This window comes from Falco punctatus, assembly GCF_963210335.1.
Source record: "Falco punctatus genome assembly, chromosome: 1".
NCBI classification, from domain to species: Eukaryota; Metazoa; Chordata; class Aves; order Falconiformes; family Falconidae; genus Falco; species Falco punctatus.
This window is the reverse complement of record NC_137580.1, coordinates 40,614,182-40,641,866: the sequence shown is the minus strand read 5'-3', so window position 1 is coordinate 40,641,866 and position 27,685 is coordinate 40,614,182. Positions and strand designations below refer to the sequence as shown.

Genomic DNA, 27,685 nt, shown 5'->3' with positions numbered 1-27,685 from the left:
CAGTAAGGAGAGACATCAAAGTTACTGTGGAGGCTGCAGCGGGGTGGGCAAAGCCCCAGAGAAACCTCAGTGGGTGACATGGAGATGCAACATGGTGCTCTGTGATTTGTAAGGGGTCCCAAGGAGGTTTTACAGTCTCCAGCCTTAGAAGTTTTCAAGCCCTGAAGGGACCAAGCAGGGTCTGGCCTTGTGGCCGAGCCTACCTTGAGCAGCAGGGTGGCCTGGAGACCTGCCAAGGTCCCTTCCACCATGAATTATCCTGCCCTGGAAGATGGGGGTTTTGGCAAGCTGCCCCGGGGCTGTGCACTGGTGTTGCCCTGGCCAGGGCAATGGGGCCATGTCTCTGGCATCGTCCTCATTCTCAGGGACATTGTCCCCCATCCCCTTTCCCCAGGCTGCTATCAGAGCCCTGGCATTGGATCCAGGCTAGCATCCTCCAGTATGCACCTGAGGGCAGATAGGAGGAATTTTCCACTACATGGGATGTCTGTCCCCCTCATCCCAAGGAGCAGAGTGCCAGTGAGACAGGATGGTTTCAAGCTCAGCCCAAACTGCCAACCCAAATCCTGTGTGTCCATCAGGAAGGGTTTGGACATGGTCTTCTCGGTCCCCTTGTGGCTGCCCCCAGAAGATGCTCAGCACCGGCTGTGGGCTGGTCATTGTTGGCAACTGCTGCCCAGAAAACACCAGCTTTGATGGCACAAGGAAAAATCCCTGAATTCACTCAGTGTAGGGAAAGGCCAGTTTGATGAAGCAGCCTTGGTGCTGGCTGTGGGGCTGAGGGTCTACGGTGCTCTGTGCTGCAGGCTGGACCTGTGTGCCTCAGTTTCCCCTCATTAAGGAGCTGCCTTATTTGGTAAGGTGGCTGGAGATGAGCTGCTGCCAGTTGAGCCTGTGGTGCTGCCTGATGCAGATTATTGCAGCAGGGTGTACAGGGGAGCTGCTGGCCCATTGCAGCATGCGAGCACAGTGCTGCTGTCCCCTAAAGCCCTGCAGCAGGGAGCTGCATCCCTCGCCTGGCACCCCAGCGTCTGTCTGAGCATCCTCATGTGGCCCCACAGCCCAAATCTCAGGATCCCAATGTGATCCCCAGCTACAGACACACTCCTTGACCCCAAATGCCTCATGGTGGGAGCAGGAGGACACCTCTTGTCACAAGATCCTGCCCCCGCCCCGATGTAGACCCCTGCCCTGGCCTGTGTGTTGCCAGGGGGAGGCTTGATCCTGCCCTTTGGGGTGAGCCATCACCCCTAAAGAGGTACCAAGCAGCCATCCCCACAGCCTCTGCCTGGCTCCACCATCCCCAGACCTTGCCCAAACCTCTGTCTCAGGAGGAAGGACAGCAGGTGAACCTGCCACCGGCCCCCAGCCACCGCCTACGCCACTGACTTGGCCGCGATTTATCATTAACTCACCCTGAGGAATTTCAAGGGCGCGGAGCCAGCCTGGGAAGTGCTTGCTATTCCCCGGACACTGCGCTCAGAGCAAGCCCCCACGGTGGCTCGCCCCCACAGTGGCTTGTCCTCACCACTGGCATTAGCACAGCTAACCAGAGTGGTGCCCCAAAACCCACTGTGGGGCAAGGTCCCGGTGCTGGTGCATGCCAGCTGCATCCAGGGTGAGTTTATAGCAGGGGGAAATAGCAGCTCTCCCCCACCCTGAGCAACCCAGCTCCGTGCACCCCATCTCTGCTTCGACCCCCCAGTGCAAATGCAGCCCGGTGGGTATGTCCCACCCCAAAAAAGCACCTGCAGCAGGTCCCACCAGCTCAGCCTCACACTAATCCACTGAAAACCCTTCATTCCCCTGCCTGGCCCCTTTCTGGGCTCAAACAAAGACACCCAGCTAGAGGGGGAAGGAAACAAAAGGAAAGACCCCCGAAAAGCCAGCACCCACCGGAATTTACCTGGGCAGCGCAGGGCTGCATCCTCCAGCTCCCCATCCTCCACGGGTCTGGAGGTTCATCGTCTCCCTGCTTGGTTCCGCCAGAGAAAAACCAAAATAATACCTGCGGAGAGCAACCTGCTGCTGGGCTGGGGCCAAGGGCAGCACTTTGCTGGGCGGGATTGGCCACCGCAGGCCTGCGCCCACGGGATCTTAACTCTTTCTGCCCATCGGGGTGGGGGTGAGCCCTGCACCCCCAGATTGGGGCTTGGGGGTCCAGTGGCTCGACTTTGCTCAAATGGGGATTTGGGGGTCTGATGGCTTGTTTAGGCTCAAATGAGGATTTTAGGGGCTGACTGCTTGGTTTTCTTCAAATGGGTGTTCAGATGGGTCTGACAGCTTGTTTTTGCACAAATAGGGATTTGGGGGGTTTGGTGGCTTGTTTTTGCTTAAATTGGGATTTGGGGGTCTGACAGCTTGGTTTTGCTTAAATAGGGATTTGGGGTCTGACTGCCTGTTGGGTTTTGTTTTGGGTTTTGTTTTTTTTCCAAATGGAGATTTTGGGGTCTGATGGCTTGTTGTACAAATAGCTATTTGAGGGTCTGACAGCTTGTTTTTCCTTAAATGGGGATTTTGGGGGTCTGACACCTGCAGTTTTTCAAATAGGAAACTATTGAGGTCTGATAGCTTGGTTTTGCTCAAATGTGGATTTGGGGGTCCGACAGCTTGGTTTTGCTCAAACAAGGGATTTTTGGGGTCTGATGGCTTGGTTTTGCTGAAATGGGGATTAGGGGGTCTGACAGCTGGGTTTTTTTCAAATGGGAATTTTGGGGTCTGACAGCTTGATTTTGCTTAAATATGGAGTTTGGGATCTGACAGTTTGGCTTATTTCAAATGGGGATTTTGGAATCTGTCAGCTTGTTTTTGCTCGGAGTTATTTTGGGGTCTTCCCAGCACGGGACCCCTTTCCTCAACTTTCCCACCTGGGGATGCTTCCCAGCTCATGGCTGAACTGAGAGCCCATTCATCATGGAGAGAGGGGCAGAGAGCACAAGTCCAGCCTGGCAGCCTCAGCTTTTCTTCTTGAGGTGGTCTGGGTTAATTGATATCCTAATATCCTGAAGCCCACAAGAGAGGCAGTCTGACACCCAGAAAGGCCACTTTTTCTTTATGTGCCAACACTGACCCATCTCAACCCCAAACTGCCTGATAAAGCCATGCACATATGAAACAACAACAAAAAAAGAAGGATTACAGAGGGAGCTGATCCTACTGTAGCCCACCAACACGTTTCTGCACACAGAATGGAAAGGGGCAGTCGTTTTCTTCCCTGGTTATTGCAGACGAGGAGGCGAGTGTCAAATGGTCCATCTGTCCATCTGTCCTCCCCTAACCTTGGCATTTTCTGGCTGGTTTCAGCCCGTTTGGACAAATGGGATGATGCCCATCACCCCAGAAGCTGGATCCTGCCCTCCCTCTTTTGCCATCGCTTTTTTGCCACTTGAATACCCCCCCGCCCCATCTTTCACAGCAGAGCCCTGGTGATGCAGGGCGGTCCAGAGCTCTTTCTCCTCCCTCCCTGGCTGCCAATGCTGCAGCAGGAGAGCAATCAGGCTTCCCATTGGGGGCCGGCCGGCCCCAGCACTTATATTGGATTATTTGCAGTCGTGAAGGGAGTGCAATGAGGGAAATAAAGCTGCACAAAGCTGCCACTAATTTAGACTTATTTGCTCAAGTGAATTTTCAATTGGCAGGATGTCTGCGTATCAAAGGAGTCGCCGGTCGCAGCTTTGCAAGCACAGCACAGTCGTCGGCAGGCTAATAACAGCAAGAACAGTAAAATGGCAATAATCCTAACAATCATCAAATATGGGTTACACATGCATTTAAACTATGGCAAAACACTGCTGGGGTGCACAGGGAAGGTGTAAATTATACCAAAATGGATTCCTGCGGCGTCTCAAGCTCTTAATTTTGCCCTTTGACTTCAGAAGCAAAGACTTCCAGGAAACAGGCTGCTTTACACATTTCTAGAAGATATTCCCAGGACTCAGATGCATGGCATTCACCTTGGAAATAGCCACATGTATAGCAAGCCCTTTCCATCCCAGGGACTGCTCTTGCAATAACCAGAGCTGACCCAGGAGCTTCATCAGGACAAGGACCCTTCCCGGCAGTGGGATTTGGTGAAGCTGCACAGGCAAAGGTGCCTGTGGCTGCCCGGCGTGGAGCTGCAGCATACCCAGGCTCAGAAGAACTTGCAGGAGACAGGCAGTTTCCTGACATTGCAGCTGGTTAAGGCTATGCTCATTCTCCCTTTGGGAGTTGTGTTATGTCTTAGCACTTCCCACAGATGAATAAATCATGATGGAAGAGGCTTTGGAGAATGCTGGGAACTCCAGGATAACCCGTGTTCCTGGTGCTCTCGGGCAAGTCATAAACTTTTGAACCCTGAACTCCCATTTCTAACCCAGGTCTTTGGTTGCTGAGACATAAACCTCTCTACCCATCAAGCTCACCTCCACCAAAGCCCTTCCACCACCTCTGATTGCCTACAGCAACGCCTCAGTTCACAGCCAGTACCCTGTTGTGCCAGGGCTCCTGCACAGCCAGCTGCATCCAGACCATCGTGTTTCCCTGTCCCCATGGGACAGAACCACCAGGACTTGGTCTCATCTTTTCTGGGGGTTTTATTCACCTCTGTGCTGCCATTTTTGGGCAGCCATGGTCGAATGGTGTACCCATGGTGCCTCCAGGTGGTGGTCCCCATTCCCCACCACAGCAGACTGGCTCAGGTCTAACAACGGGTTCTTAACTGCCATTTAAATCAGACCAGATCCTTGTTATCAACACAACTTGCAGAGATTTTCTTTCCAAGGTATATTTGGCTACATGGCTGATCTCATGGGGCCTTGGGTAGCTAATGGGGAGCGGGATATCCATCAGACCATCTCTGACAGCAGATCTGTGATGCCCTTTTGGTGGGACAGGTAGGTCCTGTCTCAGCTGCTGCCCAGACTGCTCTCTCCTACTTAACTCCCTGAGATGGGTCAAAAGTTGCCATAATTCTCAGCTTGGTTGCTGTTAAGCTGCTCCTGCGCTGGGGCCAGTCAGAAGCAGACATGACAGAACTCTAGGAGATATTTTCTCCTCCCTCATCAGCCAGCCAGAAACAACAGGACCCTGATGAAAGGGCTGTTTGGATGAAAGGGACCGGGAAATTTTGGTTGAGAGCATGAGGTCCAGCTCTCCCATTTGGGATGGGTCTGTGTGGAGCCACAGGTGAGAAGCAGAAACCAGGTGGGAGCTGGAGGCTGAATTCAGACTCAAATACGATGAGTGTTCCACAGAGCCCATCAAAGAAGGTGACCTTGAGCCTGGTATTACAGGCTTAGGGGCTACCCACGTGAAAAGCTTTCCTTACCCAGCTGCAATGGACCAGCCTCCTTCTGCCTGGGGGAAGAGGCTTTGAACATCCACCCGAACCCAAAACTACATCCTTCAAAGGATTCTTGCCCTTTTCTCTCTCAGTTCAGCAGCAGGGGAGGCTGTCGTTGCATATGGCTCATGCTGAGGGTATGCACAGCATCCATCACTCCCAGCTCCCAGTTTAATCCTTTTGGTTGAGAAATTGTGGCCATGGTTTTCCCTGAGCTGTGGTATATGGCTCGGGATCAGCCCTCTATCCGGCCAAATGCAGTGTGTCCCACTCTGGTGGAGCCATGGCAGCAATGCCAGTCTTGGTCCCCACACAGCCAAGAGAGACACAGTAGCCCCCAGGAAGCACCCCCACCATCGGAGGCTCCCCCATCTCAGGGAAGGCACCACCGGCTCCCCCATTTCATGCACATCTTCCCTCGGTGGGAAGATCTGCCCTGACTTTCCCAGCTCCAGCAACTCATACTGGCGCAGCAGCCCCTCTCCCAACCTCCCTCTCCCCATCAGGCTGAAGCTGTTGGTGACCACAAAGTCTGCCAAGAAGGTGATGGATCTCCAGCACAAGTCCTGAGGCTGCAAAGTGTTTAGCAGCGCAGAGCAGGCTAAAGTTACAGTGATTTGCAGCTTCAGGTAGGAGCCACAACAAAAGAAGCACCTGTAGCTTCAAAAATAAACACAAGAAAAAAGGATAAAAGCAAAGCAGCAGATCATCTTTCTCTGCTCAGTGGGTCGCTTGGACTAGCTGCTGTCAAATGGGACCCTGAGGACTCCTGTTCAGTTTTTTTCTTCTGCAGAAAAATTCTGTTTGAGGATTAATTCTGTGGAAATATTCTGGGGTTTGGGGGTTGGTTGTTTTTTAGTGAAATTGTTTTTTTTCTATGCCCTCTCCTTCCCTTGAATAAATTAAAATTCAGTTTTCAGAAATAAAGATATGAGTTTTTTTCTGGTTTTTCCCTAAAGCCTTCTTCCTCTTGAGGAAAGGAAAAATACACTCTACAAAAAAACAAACTCCGTTCCCCAGATCCTTTTGTTTTCTTTTTCCTTTTTCTTGCAGAAGTGGCATGCTCTGAGCAGCTCCCCTGGCAGGGTGATTTCACTTCTCTTGCAGCCATTTAATTTCAAGATCCTGAAGCTCTCTGAGGTCCCTGGACTGCAGCTGTAGACCTGGTTAAGTGTTTTCTGCACTAATTAGAGAAAGAGCAAAATGTCAGCTGCAGTGAGGTCTGAAGGAGCATCGCTGGCCTGGGACTTTCCCTGGGGAACGGTGGGCAGAAAGCATCAATGTGCTTGGGCATGCGGTGAGGAGGAGGTAGGATGAAGATGGGAGCAGAGACGCCGGCTCTCTGCATCAGAATTTCTTCCTTAAAAGCTCTGGGGAGCAACCGCTCAGGGCAAGACATACTGATGTAACAAGAGCCTTCCTCCTCTCTCCACCCAGACTCCTTTTTTATAGGGAAGATAATTTTCAAAGCCTTGAGGAGCAGAGAATGCTTCTAAACAAGGGTCCCCTGACTATTGCACATACTTTCAGGTCCTGAGTGAGGTGGAGGCATCTTCATCCCGGGATGTCTTTATGCCTTGGCTGGGTAATACCAAGGCCAACCTGGGCTAGTGACAATGATAGGCCTGCTTGGACTGAAGTTGGCCTGGAGTATTCCAGAGCTTTCCAACCAGCATCACAACAACTTAAAACCAGCTTCAGACCTCAGCTGTGAACTGACTGTACTTTGTAAGCACTTGACCTCCAACAGGTTGTATGCTGAAGGCAGATCTCCTGTAGTATCTCCAGCTCAGGCTTTGTTTGAAACTCTTCCCCAGTGTCTGTTACTAGATCAGAGATTTCCAGCCCGGTCTTTGGAGGAAGGACCTGAGCCTGCTTTCTGAAACAGTCAATGGGTGTTGAACATCCGAGGGCTTCCCTATGTTTCTGGAGATGCGGCTTTGTCTGATTTTTTTGTGGGTGTCCAGCAGGGATCGTAGTGACCATAGCCAAACAGGCAGCGTGCTACTGGTAGGGGAGTATGACTGTGCCATACATTAACATTCAGCCTTACTGGTAGGAAAGCTTATAAAATCACCATCAGTCTGCACAACCTGAGCAAGCTCTGGGGCTGAGTGCAGGAGAAATGTCACATGAACACCCAGTATTTATTTACGCAAGAAGAAACTGCTGACTGCTTACATGATGCAGAATCCTTCCCTGTACCTGGAAGTTCACCTGCACCAGTATCTGCACAGTGAGATCCCACCATTGCACTGGTCTGAAAGTTAAAATGCTGAGAGAGGTTGTTCTTCCTTGTTAAGTGGAATAATTTGAGCCCGTGTGAGGCCCCTTCCTTCCCACACAGAGCTGTGGATGGGTGAGGACCCACACAGAGCTGATGCGGGGGACTGGCAGGGGGTCCAGAGGCTGGCTTGGCACTGCAAAGCTGGGTTGATGCCAGCTGCTGCAGTGGGGGACACCTTCCATCTCCAATCCACAACAACATCTGCCTGCTCAGCTTGAGGCAACATGAACAAGCCAAAAGACTCCGGTTTATGTCATCCAGAGAGATGGTTTCCTATTCTGGCAAAAAACATCCCTGCTGGTATAAGCTCTCTAGCCCTGTATCGACACAGGGTGGACAAAGCCTCTGCAGCGCTGGCAAGCCACAACCTGGTGCATCGCCCAGGTTTTCACGTAAATCGGGGGAGGCTCCTGCTGCATCTCCAGCTGCGGGTGCTGAAAGCTGAGTGTGTGCTGGGATGCTCTGGCATGGTGGCTTGTCCATGCTATGTAGGTCAGGTCAGAGCTCTGCGGGGGGAAGATGTGATGCTCCATAAAAGCTAGTCCTAACTCCTGCCCCGTGCCTGCTCATTGTAACTGTAGAAATGCACGTTAAATGACCACCCTCCTTCCTGAGCTAATGAGGTGATCGAGTGGAGCTGGGTCTTGTTCACCAGCCCCCCAAACCACCCAGCCCCTGTGGGGGAGGAGGGAGCTTGTTCCTCCCACAGAAGCTCAAGCCACATTGATGCTGGCCAAGACTTTCATCTAAAACTTTAAAGCTGAAAAAAATACTGCGTGGGCAAGCAGTGTTGTCCCTTTTCTCTGTTCTCCCTTCATGCCTTGGCTGGACAGCCCCAGGAGAGGCAGCGATGGTGTCAGTGCTGATGAGGTCTCCAACAGGCAGTTGGCTAATGCTCCCTGAGAAAGCCAGGTGTCACCAGGTTTCCCAACTAATTTCTAGACCAGAGAAGCATGCTTAAACATCCCTGGGTGACGGAAGCAAACCTCCCGTTCATAGTCCCAAAGCAGCAGGCCAGGTCTGGTAAAAATAAATTGGATAAAAATAGATTGCAGCCAGAAGGGTTAGATTTCCACTGAAAACACCAGATCTGCAGCTATCCTGTTTGAAAGTGCCGTTTCTGTCCATACTGGGAATCAGGGATTCAGCACAGCCCCCTTGGATCAGGGCGGAAGGTTTTTTCCAGCGTTACAAGGGAGTAGCATCAGGTTAGACCCTCAGCAGGTGTAAGCTGTGTGTATGCTTGCTGCCCCATCCTACTCCATCTCCACCCTGGCCAACCTCTTTTCTGGGCAAGACCAGGTGGCTGAATGGCTTCAGTAAAAGCAAAAGCAAGAGAGTCCTTAAGCCCTGGGAAGGAGCTTCTGGAGGGGCAGTGAAGACTGAGCAGGAAGCCTGGAGCACCTCTGTGGTGGCCACCAAGCCTCTCTGGGTAGGACCCAAGGTCTACACTCCCTTTCCAGTCCACAAGGACCCACAAGCTGACACAGTCCATGGGAGGGATTTGGCTGACTGAAGGTGGGCATGGGCTGAAATGCCATCTAAATCCATGATCAGCTGATGGCCCTGGGCCATAGGGAGCTTACAGTTTGCACTTAATAAATAACCTGAGTACAACATCCCCCGGCTATTGCCTTCCCCGGCTTCCTTGTCCTCAGAGGAATGTGGGTATTCCCTGCCCTGAAAGCAAATTCCTTTGCAGTCTGGCACTGGACCGTGTCTGGAAAGCGTTTCCCCAGTGGGTAAACCAGTGGTTTTGTGTCCATTCCCTGCTCCAGCTCTCTCAGTTTCTTTTCTTTAGAAGGTGCATGGCCAATTCCCCCTCTCTCAGCTCTCTAAACTCTGGGGTCTGCTTCCCAGCCACTGAAGGGTTCAGGCTTGCTTCACCTCCAGGCTCGTCTCCTCAAGCTGTGCACTGGCTCAGACGCCGTGCAGAGAAAATGAGAAGGAAAGGACTTCATGACCCAGCTTTGCAACCTCAGCTGGTGGCAGGGTGGCCCAGAGCTACGAGTCACTCCTCCCTGTCACATATTAGTCCTAAAACACAGCAAGGACCTAGGTTTGGCCAGGTGAGAGGGATGGAAGAGGGTGGGAGCAGAAGGGTGCACAGCCACAATATGTGATGCAGGTGCGGGGTGATACCTCCAGGAGGTTTATCAACCTTTTGTCCTGAATATTTGCAGTCAGGCAGGGTTTACTGGTCACGTCATGGGACTGTCCCCCCTTTAACCAGCACCCATGGAGAAGGAAGCCTGTGCCCTGGAGGCACCCATGCCTCTGACCTCTCTTGCCTGTCCAGCCACAGGAGAAAAGCAGTGGGACACAGAATGTGAAGCAAAAAAAATGGAAAACCTCAGAAAGGGTCCATAGGCAAAGATCACTCTGGTTTGGAAGTGTTTTTGGCTGTAGGTCTGCGATCATGCTGTGGTTTCTCCCTGGCAGAAGCAACTTTGTGGGTCACTTGGGAAATCTTTGCGTACCCTGGAGCAACCTTTGGAGCAACTGAAATGTTTGTGTCTCACCAACCCTTCATCCCTGCGATGACAAACCAGCTTTCTTCTGCAGTTCTTGGCATCCTCCAGCCCCTTCTTGGAGAGGGGACAGTGGGCTCTCCATGCAGGTGCTCCTCCACTGCATGCCGGATGGAGCAGATGGCTGCCCAACGTCTGCTGACGTCCAAGCCATAGTAGATGCCAGGCTCCAACATGACCCCCTTCCATTCCATCAGGCGGAAAGGTGAATAGAGGCCTTTGCCCAGCCCGGCTGAAGCCAATGCAGCAGATGCAAAGCCATTAACTCCTTTTGCTCCTTCATTGACCAAGCGGATGGGGAAACCCAGGAACAGCTTTCTACAAGACTGCCCTTCTGTTTGACATCCTGTTGGCCTACTGACCTCACCCTGTCACCTTCTGAATAAGTCATAGAGAGTTTAGGGTGAAAAATGAAAAGAAGGCGTTGAGGGGAAAGTAGAGGATGGGCCAGAGAGGGAAAATATCCATAGCTGCATAATAAAAGCTTTTTACATAAGGGCATCTTGCGTCATCTGCGGCTGGCATCTCTGGAGAAGTAATTACATCTGCACCACACATCTAAAGAAAATATTATCACGTTAGCTTCCAAATCCTATAATTAGCTCTTCCAAGATATGTGCCAGGGGCTTTATCATTTCACATACATTGACTATAGAGCTAGACATGGATATACAGATTTTTTTAATTTGCCAACTAGGAAAATATTTGGAGTTTAGTGTGGCAGCTGACCCGAGTGCCCATGAAAAGGGTGGCTCTGAGGGTTTGAAGTGGTGTCTAAAGAGTGAAATATTTTTGTGGTCTCCCTCGGTGCCTGCCAGGATGGTGGGGATCCAGTGGGAGGGCAGGAGTGGCAAAGCCAGGGCTTGGCTTTCCCTCCTCCTTCAAATGCTCTTTGATTTCTACCATAGTGCTCTGAACCTTGGGAAGCTGTTTTTCACTTGCTAAATAAATGACCTCATTTGCAGGGAGGTGTTGCTCTCACAGGTTTCTGGGTTCTCTGCTCTGTTGTATTAAACAAACCCTTTTGCTCATCCAGCTTTGGACTTGAGAACCAGCTTTGGGCTTTGAATGCTTCTCCCATCCCTCCAGATCCTCTGCGAAAAGAAAATAATGCCTTGAAATGGATGCAGAGGTTGCAAACAACTTGGTTTGATGGAGGGCTTTTCATGTGCTCTGTCTTGCTCGTGGAGCTGGAGACAGCCATGGGACAAGGCTCTGCTCTCTGAGGGTAGCTGCCCTTTCACAGGGTCTGGCAGCACAAAGGGCACAGCAGCAAGCCTTGGGGCAGGGATGGAGGGCAAATGAGGTATAGTTTGGCTTTCCTCCCCATTTCCCACTTGCTCATAAATGGCCTGAGAACACCAGGAAGTGCCTGTAGTTCTGCTGCAAATGCATCGGTGAGGAGATAGCCCCAGAGAGACTCCTCCAGCAACATGGTGTGTACCTCTAACCCAACATCATCTTTCAGGGCTCTGATGGACCAGCATCGCTTGGCTGAGCACAGATATCATTTCCTTACTGTAACCCCCCGCGGCCCCATGCCATGCACTGCTAGTACCACATTTGCCATGTGTCTGTTTTGCCTGGGGACATCTCATCTGGAAGGCTTCCTAACTTCAGAAAAGCCTTAGACACCCCATCAAGCCAGTGCATTTCTGAAAAGTGGGGCTGTGCACAGCCAGGAGCATGGCAGCAAACACCAACATCCCAAGGACTTGATGAGAAAATGTTTCTAGTTGGATTGTTGGGTGTGTGTGAGTGCGTGTGTGCAGCTTGCATTAACCATCCTCAGATAGAAAAATGTCTTTATCCTGGACTTATAGAAAGGGGTGACAAATCCTCCCTGTTTCTCTGTTCTGCATTTTTCCACCTGCAAGTTACAAAGAACTAGAGGATGGAGAAAGAGGAGGGCTACAAATCTAAAGGGAGCTGTAATTAGAGCCATATCTAATGAAACCCTGCCAGCTTCCCTGATGGCTAATAACTCAGTGGATGTGAGGGAAGACCTGCACAGAAGGAAGACCCTTTTGCTCCTGTTTACAATCACTCTCAGGGGCTGCAGGAGCTCTGGTGTCAGTGGTCAGAAATAGTCTTTCCAGAAAAATGAAAACCCATAGGGTCAGACAACAGGCAAAAAAAAAAAAAAAAAAAAAAAAAGGAAAAGGAAAAAAAATTTAAAAAAACCCCCAACAACAAACCATGATGTCTCTATTTCTGCTGACCTGTCTCTAGCCGAAACCTTCCTGCAGTGCCCTGGTGTCCTCTTGTGCTTTCCCTACCTGTGACTGATCCAAAATCTTTCCTCATTGACCCTATCAGCCATGAAATGACCATCAGCTGTCAAAATCTGATGGGCAATGGCTCTGTCCTTACTGGAAAATTTTCCTCCCTCCCTTTACAGGCTTTCATGCCTTCTATTGCTCACCTGAGCTTTGCAAAGCAGCTTACAGAGTGATGGGGTAACGTGGCATTGTACTGTGTTTCTCCCCTCCAGGGAGAAAAACCTGCTTGCGTTGCCCTCCTGACCTAACCCTGCTTACGTCTGGTTTTCACTTTGCTTGCTGCCAAAGCAGTATTTGGTTACAGCTGTGAGAAAAGGCTTCAAATGGGTTTGTGAGGGCAGGGGTAAATTAAGCATGTAGATAACCCGCTAAGCAATGAGTCCTTGAGACTCCACCTCGGGACTGCCAACACTGCTTCTGCTACCAAGAGGAAAGTAGCGTTGGGCTCCCAGGGTAGTGCTTCTACCTCTGCTTCTGGGGAACCACTACATACCCCTTCATCTTCAGAAATTATTTCCTCCCCAACACCAGTGTCACGGGGAGAAGGCAGGGAATGATACTCCAGTCGCAAAGCAAAGGGCACTTCTTTCTAAGTGGAGAGAAGAGGAGGGTGGAGAAGGATGGTGTGGGAGCGGGGGAAAGGGAAAGCAATTTTGTAAATGATTTGCAGAGGAGAAAGCAAGCTCTGGATGTTTTCAAAAGAACACAGAAAGTTTTGATTCAGGGTCTAGATAGGACAAGGAGGTATGGCCAAGAACTTGGACCCAGCTAATCTGGTCTAAGCTGACCATACCTATTCAGTCCCTTGCTCGCTATCAGCCAGGAGAGGAGAGCAGATTTACCAGGTCAGGTTAACACCTACCAAGTGCAGATCCTCTCTCCCAGTGGTGCCAAAAGCCTAAGGCAAGCCCATCTAATAATTCTCCTCCAGCTTCCAGTTTTCATATCTCCCATTAGCCATCATTTTTCCAGGCTGAAGAGTTCCAGCCTGCTCCTCTTGCAGAAGCCATGCCAGATCCTGCCACGTTCCTCCTAAGTCCTTCCCATCCCATTCCCATTACAGCTGACATCTTCCCCACCCCGTCCTCCCATGTGCATGTCCCTGCACCTCTCCTGGTCAAATAGTCTCCCATCCCACACATAAAGCTGCTTTTCTTCCTTAACCACCTCTTGGCCCTCAGGCTCCTTTCAGTTGCTGACAACCAGTTAGTGCCAGACCAGCAGCAACCACCCTGTAAGAACCCAGGAGGAGGTGGTCACCACATTTGTCTGGCCTTGTGCTGAAGTACAGAGGTCTCAGCCAGGCACTGAAAAACTCCTCATGGCCAGGATCAAGTCCCAAACGCCTCAGCTTCTGCCTCTGCCTCATCAGGCAGCAAGATGCCTTCTCCAGACTCAGTGATGTCCTTGACACCCATACATGTCTTTTGGATGGAGCTTGAAGACTGGATTTTCATTTACAGCATGGCCCCCCTCCCTCATCTCTCCTCCAGAGCTGCAAATCCTCCAGAGGATGCTCAGGTCAAGCTTCTCTGCTCTCCACAGCCTATCCACATCTGTCAAAGCAGCGAGGTCTGTAATCGTCCATGCCCCATGCACAGCTCACCCCTTCTCCTGGTCCCCAAACTTCAAATACATTTTAGGAAAGATCTTTAACCTCTGTCTGGCTGGTGTTTTCATCACCTGTGAAGCCAAGTGTGCTCTGGGCGCTGACACACTTCAGCGTCACGGGGAGTGTGTTCAGGGAGCCAGGCAGAGCTTGTGAGCAAGAGGGGTTTCAAGCCTGCTTTGTTCCGGGACTGTTGGGGCAAGTGTGTCCGAGAGCAGACCCCAGCCTCCCTCAAGGTCACACCAATGACAAGGCTACCTGAAGGTGAATGCAAAGAGCAAATGAAAATTATTTGAGATCCGTTATTGTTGCATTATGAGAATTATTCCCCCTGCAAGTGATGATTTTACAGACCCTTGTATTTAGACCTTCCTCTCAGTCATTTTCCCAGGCTGGAGATTTCTAGCCTAGATAGTTGTCCTCCATAAAACCCCACTCCCTACTGATTCCCTTTCTCTGTATCTTTTGTTATCCTGTTACATCTGTTATGGGATATTGTGACCAAAAGTCTTGAAACAACAAAGCAAGGCCAGGGAGAAGCTCCTAGGTACTCGTTTGAAGCAGGCTTGTGGTACATGTTAGGTGGAGATGAAAATCATCTCCATAGCAATGCTGGCTCTGGAGCTGGCAAGGGATGAGTTTGGACACGGCACTCCTGGCTGCTCTCTGCTCCATGACGTCACAGCAGGGCACCTGTACTGCCACACACGGGGACATCCAGCTCTGTGCACAGAAGCCATCCATCCCTCTGGCCTCTTCATCCTCACTTAGAGAGATCCTGACTGTAACCCTGCGTTGTGTTTCTTCCTGGGCTGTATTTGGTGCATTTAGGCTTTTTTTCTGTACTGGTCCAAGCCTTACAGATGACAAATGACTTGAGAAACACTTGCTTGACTTGTGGTTGTGGGAGGGAGATGTGAAGAAGTAGATGAGGTGACCTTCAGTTCCCATCCCACGTCCATGTAGCTCAGTGTTTGTCCTCCCCTCCCCTCTCCTTGCTGAGCATGGACCACACACCAGCCCTTCATAACATCCCTCTTCCCTAGTCCCAGCAGGTTTGCATGCATTGGTCAGCTCGGCACAACCACCTTGCACTAAGAAAATAGCCAATACACCCTAAATCAGGCCAAGGATCCGCCCACGATCCATCCAGCCCCCACTGCACAGCAAGAAGACTTTGGTGACCAAGCCTCACACCTCCACTGAGCTCCCACCACCCTGCTTTGTGCTGTCCATCCAACCCGAATCAGCCTGGCATCTACAGCCTAAAGCCAGGCAAAGGCTCCTGGTGCTTTGTGCTGGTACGGGGCAAAGATGTGCAAAGGCAGAAGGCAGCTGCCTGAGGCTGAGCAACCACCTGGTCTCACCACTCCTCTATTTTTTTCTCAGCCCTACCTTGAGATCAGGGCAGCAGGATGCCTCAGATGTGCATGTAAAATGGGAAGCACTTGTGAAACAAGCTCCAGAGGAGCTTGGCACATGTTACAAGCTTGCACTTCATATATTTGGGGCAGAATTCATCTCGGCACAGCATCCTTATTAATTTGTCTGAGCTGCAAGCAATCCCACACCGTTCACATCACCTGTGCTGCTGACAGGGATTGCCGTGGGATCTGCCTGTACAAATACCAGAAGTATTTTCAGCATTTTTCCTCTGCAGGTTTTTAAATGAATCCATGCCGATGAATTGCTCAGACATCCCCAGGAGGCTTTACAAGCGCGTTGGTGTCTTTGGGACAGTGCTTTAGAAAGCTTGCAGTTGGGAGCAGGACTGGAGCCATGGCCAAATGACACAGAGATGTTGATCTCTGTCTCCTTTTCAGTGTGGAAGGGAAGAAAACTTAGGCAAAAACTTTCAGGAGGCAGGTAAAGGAAGAAATCAGGATGAAAATTAAGAGAACCCCTCCTCATGCAGCAGTAGCTGGTCTGGGGCGTGCCCTGCCATGGGACAGAGCTGATGCTCAGTGGGTACCTGGGTTCAAGGGAGAAATTTGACAAGTTCAATGACCAGAAATCCGCCATGAGCAAGTGCGAAATGCACAGAAGTCAGATTTGGGAGTGTATTGAGGGAATATAAAGCAGGCTGTCTAACTGACCCCTTTTTATCTATCCTTGCCCATTGTTCATATTGATTTTCCCTGCTGTTCATCCCTAAAACACAAAGTGCCCCCACGGCATCCCAGGAAAGTAACAGTTCAGAGAAAGATCTGGGAAAACTAATGATCATAATGCAGAGTGTGTGCATGATACTGGAAAAAAAACAACCACAAAACCCTCACAAAATACCTTAATACATTAACTAATGTTAATGTGTTAATGTTAAAGCTAAACTAAAACAAAATAAACCAGGGAATTTTCTAAACTGAGGATAGATTATCCATCATGAAGGTAGCTATATTCGTGTCACTCGCCTGGTTTAATTGCTGACACACTGAAAACATAGTGTGAATTTTTCAATAGGACCGTCCTGCATGCTGTCTCCACGAAAAGATGTTTTATTGTTGGGGAAATCTTTGCTTTCTTGTGTCAGTCCAGGGCAGCCAGGGCTGGGCATGAGCAGGACGGGAAGGAGGGGACACAGCTCTGGAGAGGAGAGCAGCAGGCTGGGCAGCTGTCAGAGCAAGGCAAGACAGGGAACTCATCTCCATCAGGAAGGTGGGATGGTGGGGAAGGGGAGATGGTGGCTGATGTTTTGGGTACACTGTGGGAAGAAAAAACAACCCTGGGAGAAGGCAGTTTGGCCCCTGAGGAGATGCTAAGGACCCAGATCCTCTGTTTAGCTGCACTATGCCATGATGCCAAGCGGCCCTTAGTTCCAGGAGGAGTGAAAGATCTGGAGAAGCTCTCCATGACTTGGTGAGGAGCTTTTTAATTTGTGCATTTATAGTAGGGGGAATCACCCTGGTGCAGACAGACCTCTGAGCACTTGAAGAAGCAGATAGGTAGACCCTGGAAAAAACATCTCTGCACAGCTTCTTGCCTTGTCTTCATGGCTCTTAACAGCCTCTTCCTGGTCACCTTGATCCTGCCTCCTTCATCTCCTCATCCTAGGAAGCACCACCCTGGGAGGCTGGCACCTATTTGTCATGGGAAGGGTCTTTTTTGCCTGCTTCTAGTCTGGCATTGCCTCTGAAGAGCCATTATTGCTAGCATCAGCATTGTGTTAATGGTGGCTGTTGAGCTTTGCCTTTGACTTCACTCCCAATCTGAGGTGGCCACACCACAAGTGAGGCACTGCTGAGGTGCCGGCTGTGGGAGCAGGGAGAGGGGTTAAACACCCCCAGATGGCAGTGGTCATAAAAATAGCCAGAGTTTTCCCACTCATATTGATTCACCCATCACAGACTGCAAATTCCTGAGAGACATGGCAGGCTGTGGGGAAATCGCCTGTCCCTGAGCTGCTCCAAACAGACCATGAGCCTGTCTCTAGAGGGACCCCTGGTCATCCTCTGAGGGACAGCCCTGTCTTCAGAAGCACACGGGAGTCCTGGGGTGGGAGATGGCACTAAGAGGGCCTGTGGGAGAAGGGTCAGCATCCCAGCAGAGGTCAGATTGAAAGGAGGGTGGGCTGAGCACCCTCACTCTTTTCTCCTTCTCTAGGGGTTTGTTTGGATCCCTTTTGGGGTGCACCCTACCAGTGGGGCTTCCTATACTGCAGGTGCCCTCTTCCACTGCAATAAGACGCCCAACAGAAAGTAGGACCTTGTATGTATCCATTCCCATCAAACTGGATTTCAGTTGTCTCTGGTTTGAAATCCACTCCCTCCTCAAGCTTGCAGACCTCCCCCACCTCTTCCCGAGTGCCAGAGCTTTAAACCCACGTGGGAATGGGTTGAAGGCCCCTTCTCAAAAAGCCTCGCTTAGTGGTTCCAGCTAAAGAGCAGAAATGCAGGAAAGATACAACCCCAATTATTTTGGAGATGCAGGGAGCAGAATTTTGTCTGGCTGCCTCCAGCCATCCAGCTGGGATCACAGCCACGGGCAACACAGCCTCTGAAAGCTACCAGGTGACTCCAGGAGCCCACACAGCCATGGGGTCCTGTTGGCCAGAGAGGTGGTGACCACAGGAGATCAGGAGATGGGGTAGAGGAGGCATCCACATTGTATTAAATGGTATTTAAGCCAGATGCAACCAGCTTGGTGAGCTTTGGTGCTAGCCAACTCCCCTCTCCCTGCAGGAGCCCATCCTGACTTGCTCAACCCTTCCCACCAAAAGATGCCCCCTCTCCAGCACCCAGATCTCATGGTCCTAACCCAACATACCCAAAACTCTGCGATTTGGTCACTGGCACCCTCTCCTACCAAAAGAAAGGTGCAGAAGGATGTGCACACATCTTCTGCCTGGCTAGGTCCCACTGGTGTAGAGACACCCAACCCACAGCTGCAGCTGGGGTTAAAGAAAGGGTTGTCACTGGTATTTTGGGAGCCACTTCCTTCCCCTCCCCTCCTCCAGAATAGCTTTTTGTCGTTGGGTTTATTTTCTTTCTTGCATTAAAAAGGTTTGACCCTGATGTGTTTTGAATGGATTCAAATGCGGCATTGAATGCCTCTTGGGCTGTGGCCTTCTAGGGTAAGAGAGGGAGGAGGGAATTTCATTGTGTCCAACCATGCAGACCTTTGGAGAGGAAAAGCATCGGCTTCTCCTACTGCTGTTGCTCTCTGCCTGGGTCTTCTCTCTGACAAGCCCCATGTCTTCACCCAACTCCTCCCTTAGATCAAACAAGCCAGCCACCCCCACGCATGCCACTCATCTTTTGCAGAGCTGTTCCATGACAGCTCCACCAGCAAAACTCCTCCGCAGTGGTAAAAATGGGGTATCCAGCTCCTGGCCAGCTCCTATTTGGCTGGGTCTGATGCAGCCTTTTTATAAGCTGCCAGGGGTCTTCACCCCTCTACCGCAGCAAGCACAAGCCATCACAAAGTCCCAGCATGTCCCTTTTGCTGCTGAGACCCCATGGATGGGTCTGGCTGCCTCTTGCGTGTTTTGAAACTCAGCTACCAGGTAAACAGTGCAAACCCAGGATCTCCTTTAGTATCCACCACCGCCTGCTTTCTGCCTCTGCCAAGCGCTCAGAATGCATCAGGGATGGTTGCAGAAGGTTACGGAAGCCTCAGGTCATGCTGACCTGAAAACCTGGCTGCAGAGGTGGCTTGCATCGGCTGTGACTGTGACACTTGGCCCTGGGGCTCCCTGTGGCCCCACTGTCATTCCAGAGGAGGACAAGTGACCCACACAGATGGCAAGGTTCTGCAGCCAGGGTGGCTGGCAGTGGCTGATGGCATTACATGTGGTTGAGACCTGTTTATGATCTTTATGCAGCCAGTGGATGCCCAGCTAATAGTTTCACCTTCTTAAAATAAAGAATAAAAGGTCTGGCTAACAATCCGTCCTTTTGGCAGCACTGGCAGAGAGTCAAAGGGTCTTGGAGAACCCAGTTTCATTTGGGTTGTCTTTTCCCCACCCAACATACAAAAGAATCAACACTGGCTACTGAAAAGATCTTAATGGTATTCTGGGTCAAGAAAATTGTGGCATTTACTCTGCAATTCAGTTTGCAATGAATTAGTCCCTTTCCTGAGCATTGGCAATATCAGGTCTCTTCTGGAGGTTCATGGACAACAGGGAGGAAGCAACTTTTGATTTGATTTTGCAAAATGAAGAGCAGCAAAATAACTGAGCTGCAGCAGTGTTCCCTGTCCCCAAGCTAGAGATGAGAAAATTGCTGATAACAATGGGGAAAAGGCAGAAACGCTCAATAATTTCTCCTCTGGCTTTGGCAAAAGCAGGCTGATGTTCTCGTATTGCACAGGGGCGACGAAGTGCTTTCTAGTCCATTAGTAACCTAGGAAGAAACTAAATGGCATGGCCTAGGGATAAACATTTTTAAACAGCGAGCTCAGATTAATTTGCTCCCAGGAGTCCCATAGAAGCAGGGTGGGGAGTGGTGTGGCCGGTTGCTCATCCTCTCTAAACAGTGCTGAGATTGCTCTCTGATCCCAGAAGACTGGAAAGAGGATAATTGCAGGGCAATATTCAACAAAGAGTGGAAAGAAGAAGAGCTGGAGTGATGCAGCTTAGCCTGGCAGAAAGTGATGCAGGACTGGAGGGATGGAGCGTGGGAAGCCATCAATATAAATAGACAGCTCATGCAAAATAGGACTTCGCAGATTTGTTCAACCTCATTTAGGGCAGGTTGTATTAGATGACCCAGGCAGCTTTACAGATGGAAATAGGCTCAAATGAAATGCTTTAGTTTGGAGTGATGCAGTTATTCTGGTTAAAAAATGAGTATGAGTTATCATTAAAGTGGATGGTGGGGAGTGGTGAAGTGATGGATCATGACTGGATGACAAGGGGCTGGGACAGGGCTGTTTCTAGCTGGGCTCTGTGGGGGTCCTCCCAGCCTCCATCCTCCCTGCAAAGCTGGTGCGTAGAGAAAAAAGGACTAGGACGAGGAGAAACCCACTGATCTTTCCCCGTATCACCCCTGCCACAAAGCTTCTCAGAGATACCTCATGCCCAAGGTTGCCTTTGGACCCCCCAAATGGTTTGATGCCATCGGATGGGCACTGACACTCTATGACACTGCCTGGCCCCTCCTCACCCACCTTAATGACATTTTGGTTTTTAGCAGTGAATTTTTGCAAGGGAATTATGCCCTCTGAGAAAAGCTACTTTGGTTTATCTTTAACCCAATATTTGAGTGATCTCCAGTTGCATTTTGAGGAAGAGCGAAGAGTTGCATCCACTCATCACTTCACGCCCTAAACAGGCACTTTTATCCATTTTAGGCTTTACAGTAGTGGTCGGAATGTGCTGGAGGGTTTGGTGCCTCTAGGGCACTCTGGGCATTAAAGATCACTGTACCAGGCTGTGGTTCCCCTCTTGCAACTCCTCTGCATCTCTGTAAGTCACAGCCATACCTGTAAGCGGTGACCCTGGAGCAGAAGCCATCTCACTCCTGAGATTCCCACCTCTTACGTGGGACACTGCTGACCCCCAGGGAGGCAGAATCCCCCAAGGTAATTCATACCAATTACTGCGATCAGCTAATTAGCAAACAAGATCGATTCAAATGAAGTTACAGTGTCAACAGCTATTACAGGAGCTTGCCTGTGCTGGCGTAAAGCTATCCTGGGAGGATCTGTGAGACCTGTCACGGTCAAAAAGCCCTCACGAGGGGAAATGGGAAGAGGTAAAGGAGATGCAGTGGGTGGCAGTTGAGATAAGGGGGAAAAAAGCAGCGCTGAGACAAATTGAGGAAAAGTGTCAAGAATGGAAAGTGAGCCAGGTAGTTGCTTGCAGACATGAAGGGGATGACAGAGAAGGACGGTGCCCACCAGCCAGCCAGCTTGGCATGAGAGGGCAAAGTCAGGTCTTCACTGGGGAAATATCTGGGCTCCTCTGTAGGGAGCCCCCCCAAAGGAGGGGAGCAGGGGGGTTTTCTCCCCTCCCAGGCAATGCCAAGGTCAAATAGTTCTCAGCTCCCCGGTCACAGGCATGGTGCAGGCAGAGAGCAGGAGGCAACACGCATCCACATCCTCAACCAGCACCAGAACCAGCTCTGCAATTAAAAACGATTGCCACTTCTAGGAGTGAGTTGCCATCCTGGGCTTGCTTGGGATGCAATGTTTCCTGATGGGAGTTAGAGCTGGGCTTGCTCTATTTCTGCCTGCAAGCATCTCCTTTGGGGAATGGAAGCCTGAAGCTGGATGGGGCTACCAGGGTGGGATGTGGGGCTCCACAACTAGCTCCAACCCTGAGCCAGAGAGTGGCAGAAAGCCAGCAGAGGCATCGGCTAATCCTCCCCTAAGCCCGCTGTGATGGATTTAAAGGGTGTTTGTGTCACTCGCCCCCGGGATCAAGATCCTTAGAGGATAAGTGTCCGAAGAAAATGAAGGGATTCTTCTTCCTGCAGTGGGGCATGAAACGGAGACACGGCCCCTGCTGGGATGTGCCAGGGATGTGCGGGATGTGTGTGTGTGCACGTGTGTGTGTGCGCTGGTGTTATCTCTTGCATGCTCTCCCTTGGAGGACAGGGATGCCTGCTGTAATCTTGTGCTGAACTTTCAGGGGGAGTTTTGCTGCCTGGCTGTGGCACTGGCAGATGCCCCAGTTTTATCACAGCAGCTGGCCCAGAGAAACATTATCCGGAAACCCAAATCTCTTCCTGTCTTTAAAACCCCAGGAAGGGTGCAAAATTGCTTTTTACCCTGTGTCAGGGGTGGACAACTGAAGCAAAAGGGTTTTCCCTGGTTCCTGTTCTGGCCAAAGCTGGGGCTGGTGCTATAACCACCGTGTCCTAACCATCTTTGACTTCTAAGGGACAAGATCAACAGATTGATGGAAAAATTCATTAAAGAAGGAACAACTACATTTTCCAGCTTCGAGGAATAACCACTGAGTGGCAGATGCAACACACAACCCGACACTGAGACAGCTGCGCAGGCTACGTGGGCATTGGTGGCACGGGGAGGCTGCTCAGGGGTAGCTTGGGTGGCTTGTAGGACTTTTTTTTAGGATAAACAAATCCCTTTTATCACATGAAACCCTGCGCCCCAGACGGGGGAAACATATTTAACAAAGAAATGCCACCATTAATCGCCTCTGGCGCTCCAGGCTTTGCTCACGCCTTGGCTGAGGGACCTCTTCCCAAAGACATGTACCCACCTTGCCGGACGCTGGGGACGACCCAGCCGTGGTGGGGCCCAGGCTGGCTCCCCTGCTCCGCACCAGGCTGGCTGCTACTGCTCACCCCGGCACATTGCTGCCAGAGGGAAATAATCCTTCCTTTCTTTTCTGGCTATCAGGAATGCACCACACCTGGTGCCCCTCCAGGAGTGTTTGCTGTCCTGGCGGGCGCCTGGGTTGGATTGTTTGCCCAGGGATTTATTTTTTTTTAATGTTATTATTATTAAAAGCTAATTTGGGCCCCTTAGAGCGTGGAGGGGAAGACAAAGCCCTTGGCTAGCACTGAGGAATGTCACCAGGCCGTGGGTTGGTTTGAAACTCAGGCTGTGCTGGAGAACAGACTGGTTGTTGCCTGCAGGGGATTACCCACCCCAAACGCGCGCAGGTGGCACATTTGCTGCTTTAGCCACGTGGTCGGGTTTGAAAATACCTCATCGCAGTCCCGTTTAGTTCTCGCTCAGTACAATCCCTTACCATTGCTGCCCTGGGTTTGGGGCTGCCACAGAGCCTGGCAGAGGGAAACCGAGGTCTGCAGGGTTAAGAACTACATGAAATGCCAGTAGCAGAGCGCAAAACAGAAAACAGACTTTTCGCTCAGGACTCAACACCGCTGAACCAACTCTTGGCTGTTGGGGATATCCTGATCCCCAAAAAGGTCAACCCCTGGGGTCTGCAAATGCAACTGTGACTGCATCCTGGCTTGGAAGACCACCAGGAGGGAGGAAGAGTGTAGCAGCCGGGAGGAAGAGGGCAGCAGCCTGCGGATCAGAGGAAGGAGGAGGGCAAAATCCTGCTGCGCAATGGCTGGCCAGGGACCAGCTCGGCAGCAGTGATTTATTATTTACATTACAGGAGGAGCTGGAAGCTGTGGAGAACATCAGGGTCTCCCTGAGACTGGCACGAGCACCACGCTTTATGGGCTGTATTCAGCGTGCTCCCGGAGACGGGTATTTATGCCCTTGCCGAGCTGGAACTGGGTGGAGCTGAGAGGCCTTTTGAGAAATTTATTTATTTGAGGAGGGAGAAATTTGAGCCAAGAACAGGTCCTGTTTTTTTCCAGAGCCCCCCTGCCCTAGGCAGTGAGAGCAGGACTATGGTGCCTGGGGGAGGAGAGCCATGGGAGCTGCTGTGTGGTGCAGGGGGCTGGGGGGTGGCAGCTCTGCCTCCCTGACAGTTTTGGGGATGTTTCCATCCTCTCCTTTCTGTCCTGACCTCTCTGAGCCACCCAAAAGAGCCAACCCAGCTGCCCCCATTACAGGGACAGCCCTCCCTGGCTTTCCAACCCACAGCTTTGAAGCAATCACCCCGGGTGGACAACAGCAGGGCAAGATGCATGGTCTGGCCGTAAAAAACCACCAGCATGTCCCTGTCCCCCGTCGCCCTGCAATTCCTTGCTTCACTGGAGGCAGAAGGCCCCACTGCAGGGAAATGTCTAAGGTGGGGTGGCCAGTCCTCCCATTCCCAACGTCTCAGGTGGGATGGCTTGGCTGTTCCTTCAAGTGCTTGCAAAGGGCAGAGCTGGGCATGTAATGAAGGCAACGGTCCATGGGGAATGGAATGAGCTTGTACTAGATCAACTGATATAATTAGAAAGCAGGGACAAGGAGACAAGCTCCTGTGCTCGAAAGCTGGTCTGTTTTTTCCAGCTCCAGCAGCTGGGCTAATAAAAGCTCTGACCTCCCCTTGTGCATCATCTCCAGCACGTGTCTGCAGGGCATGGCAATGGCTGTGAGCGCAGGGAGGTGCTCCCGTCCTTGAATGTTTCCAGGGATGGGGCATCTACAACCTCTCTGAGTAACATCTGCCACCATCACTTCATCCAGCCTGTCTTTTGCCCCCTTTACCCCGGGCAGTGTTGGTCCTCCCCAGAACCATGCAGCTGGAGATGCTCACACAGTTGACTTTGCCTACCAGTTTCATTCTCAGGTTGTCTCCCTTCATGCTTTGGTTCAGGCAAGAACCCCAAAACGCCCCAAAAACGACAACCCTCTTGCAAAAATCTCAGGCCATGCTCTCTGGTGATGGTGGGGAGGAGACGGTGGATTTGCATGGGAACATCTCCACCAGATCCTGTCCCCACACGTCAGGGCTTCCCCATGGACGGAGGAACTGGGTGAATGATCTCCATCAGCAAACCCACTTCCCCTTCTCTGGCAACACTTACTCCCCTAATAACCTCCCAAAACTTGCAAACTGGCCTCACAGCAAGGATTTCACAGGATTTAGTGACAGGAAAACAGGAAAACCCTGGCCATCTGGAGAGTGCATGCCATTCCCAGGCAGCCTGGGGCAAGCAACGTTCCCACTGGATTTATGGGAAATAGCCACCTGGTTTGGAGAGAAAGAGGTCCAATGTGCCCTGCTGCCTGGCCTCAGGGCTGGCGGGAAGGCAGCGTGGAGACCCACCGAACGACATAGGGTCTGCAACAAGGTATCTTGAAAACCTGAGCCTATAGGGAAGAGCAGTCCTATAGGACCTACAGGAGAGGTGTATCAATGCAGGATGGCACCCAACCAAGTGCACTGGGCTTGCTCCCACCTGCCCTGCAGAATGAACACCCCCATCCCATCCTCATTCCCCATTTTTCCCTAGCGTACACGGATCCGATGGGCATTGCTCTACTTGCAGGTCTTCCCAGCAGGGAACCAGTTTGTTCCTGGGGTTCACTAGGTGCTGGACGCATGGTCAGAAATTGCTTATCCCAGTTTTTTTTCCTGGCTCGAATCGTTGTTATTATTACTGGTGCTGGGCTTTCAGAGGAAAACATGTCTTTGGGCCACATACCAAGGGATTTGGTTAATTCGTCACCCGCAGACACACATATATTTATTTAAAAGCGCCTCTTGTTATGTTACTTGGCAACTTCCGAGCCCATGTATTTCTCCAGCTGATAAATATTTGTGAGGTTGGGTGCGTGAAGAGCGGCATGTGTTAATAACATGATCATCTTTCTTCTGAGCTTCCTACAGAGAGAACAGGCTCTGTTACATCTGTCTAAACCTGGACCATCTCGCTGGCCTGCAGTCAGGATTTGCTCCCCCAAAAAGGGAGGCTTGTTTGTCTCCATGCTGGTGTGAGGGTAAGGCGTGCGAGTTCGTTTTGCATTGATAAATGCCAAAGTTCAGACTCCAGCAGCACCTACTCGGACTGGTTGAGGACCTAAAGGCTGGAGGTGACTGTTGGGTGGGTGGTGGGAGTGGGTAGGATGCCAGAGGATGCTAAAGAGCACGCAGGCACTCAGAAAGCAACCAGAAAAAAAACAACCAACCTGGAGTAAAAGGGAAAGCTCAGGTCACTGAATAAATCCCATAACTTCCAACTGCTGGAGGCTGCGGGGGTTTCTCTGATCTCAGAGCTAGCCCAGGCTGCTGTAGGTGTAGATGTCCTGGATCCTTCTGTGCACAAAAGCTGGTCGTGGTCTACATGCTCCAGTGAGGCTCCAGCTGCTGGAGTCACGTTATCCCATGACCCCTCCTACTTTAATCCAAAGGAAAACCCAAAACGTTTCCAGCCCCTGTGACCACTCCAAAACTCAATGCATGCACGTAAGGAGGAAGATTTCAGCCATGGCAGCAGTCAATGGGGAGGAGGCAGAGGGAAGAGACCTGCCCACCAGGTCTCATCTCGGGTCAAACTCTAGTAAGGCCCAGAAAAAATTAATCTTTCTGGCTCAGGAGCCAGGTAAAACCAGCAGGATCCACATATTCAATGCTAAAACAATTTTGCAAGGGGGAAACTCAGCTGAGATCATGGGGAGCCTTGCAGCAGCTCCACTGAGATGAAGCAGGAGCTTTGCAGCTCCTCCGCTGGGTCAAGGGGACTTTCAGCTCCCTCTGCCAGGAGAGCTCTTGGCTCCAGCCAGCTGCTTTAACACTTGGTTTTGCTTTCCTTGCTGTTTAAGGAGCTACGTGGACCTTCTTGTCCCCTCGGAAGGTGAACCTCCTCCTGGCTGTGCTCTCCCTGCCGGGTCCCCTCCTGTTCTGGGGCCACCACTGTGAGGGTCTCAGAAGACATGTCCTTCTCACCCCTCACCCCACCAAGATGTGTTCCCACAGGAACAGCGGGAAAAGGCAAAAATCCAAAAAATGAGGGGTGTCAGTGTGGTCCTTTCCCCTTGCGATGGTGTCTGGGGCTGCAGGGCAATGGGAGAGCTGAGTTTTGGGAGCACGTTGCTCCCTGCTGGGGAACCACCTGGCTTATTGCAGGGTCTCAAAGAGCTTGGACCACCACTACCTCCAGGGTGGAGCATCACAGCCTACCTATGGCTCCTGGTGCCACCAAGTCCTGCATGAAAAGGACTCCCAGGCTGCAGAAAGCACAACGAAAGGAGGAATCCAGTGACCCGGTGTGGGGTATAAAGGCTTTACCCATAGTGGAGAAGTGTGGGTGAGCTGGAGGGGCTGGGGGGGTCCCTGCCTGCTGTCCCTGGCTGGCGGGGCAGGGACGTCTGGGCTCCTGGACATGTGCCTCCATTTCACTTTCAGATCCCTCAAATAATAACCGTGTTTGCCAGCTCCTGTGACAAGAATGACTAATGGGGAAAGATCCTCCGAAGGGAAACAAGAAATCTCCTCGTTTCACCCTTTGTTTGCTGGATTTCTCTGACAGCCCCAGGCATGGCTGGGCTTTCCTTGGTGTGCTCAGTTCCCGCTCATGAGAAAGCAGATTTTAAGCCCTGCAACAGCTCCAGCAACACCCTCTTAACTCTTAAGCTTCCTTGTCAGGACATAACTCCCTTCAGAAACTTTTTGCAGCCCAGTTTATCCAGATTCCAGCTCCACACTGCGTTATCATGCAGCAAGTGCCCCTGGCTGCTGATGCAATGTGGTTTTCACAGTGCATTTTGGAAACCACCCTCCCCAACTGCCTTTTTTTTTCTTTTTTTTCTTTTCTTTTTTTTTTTTTAAGGCAGGGGACCATCTTTTCTCTTCTGTGGAGGGATGGGCAACCAAGAGGTGCC

The 27,685-nt window shown here is 51.1% G+C and overlaps 1 protein-coding gene across 4 annotated transcripts in view; it reads right to left on the bottom strand.

Annotated features, from left to right (window-relative positions):
• The window catches only part of LZTS3 (leucine zipper tumor suppressor family member 3), a 95,706-nt gene that overhangs the window by 25,302 nt on the left and 42,719 nt on the right, over positions 1 to 27,685 (bottom strand). The window contains exon 1 of one of the 4 annotated variants that reach the window (XM_080396698.1): positions 1,907 to 10,302. The exons of the other annotated variants lie outside the window; for them this stretch is intronic. The gene's annotated coding sequence lies outside the window, so the exon portion shown is untranslated. Of the gene's footprint in view, positions 1 to 1,906; positions 10,303 to 27,685 lie in introns of those variants that run through there. 4 annotated transcript variants of the gene reach the window in all.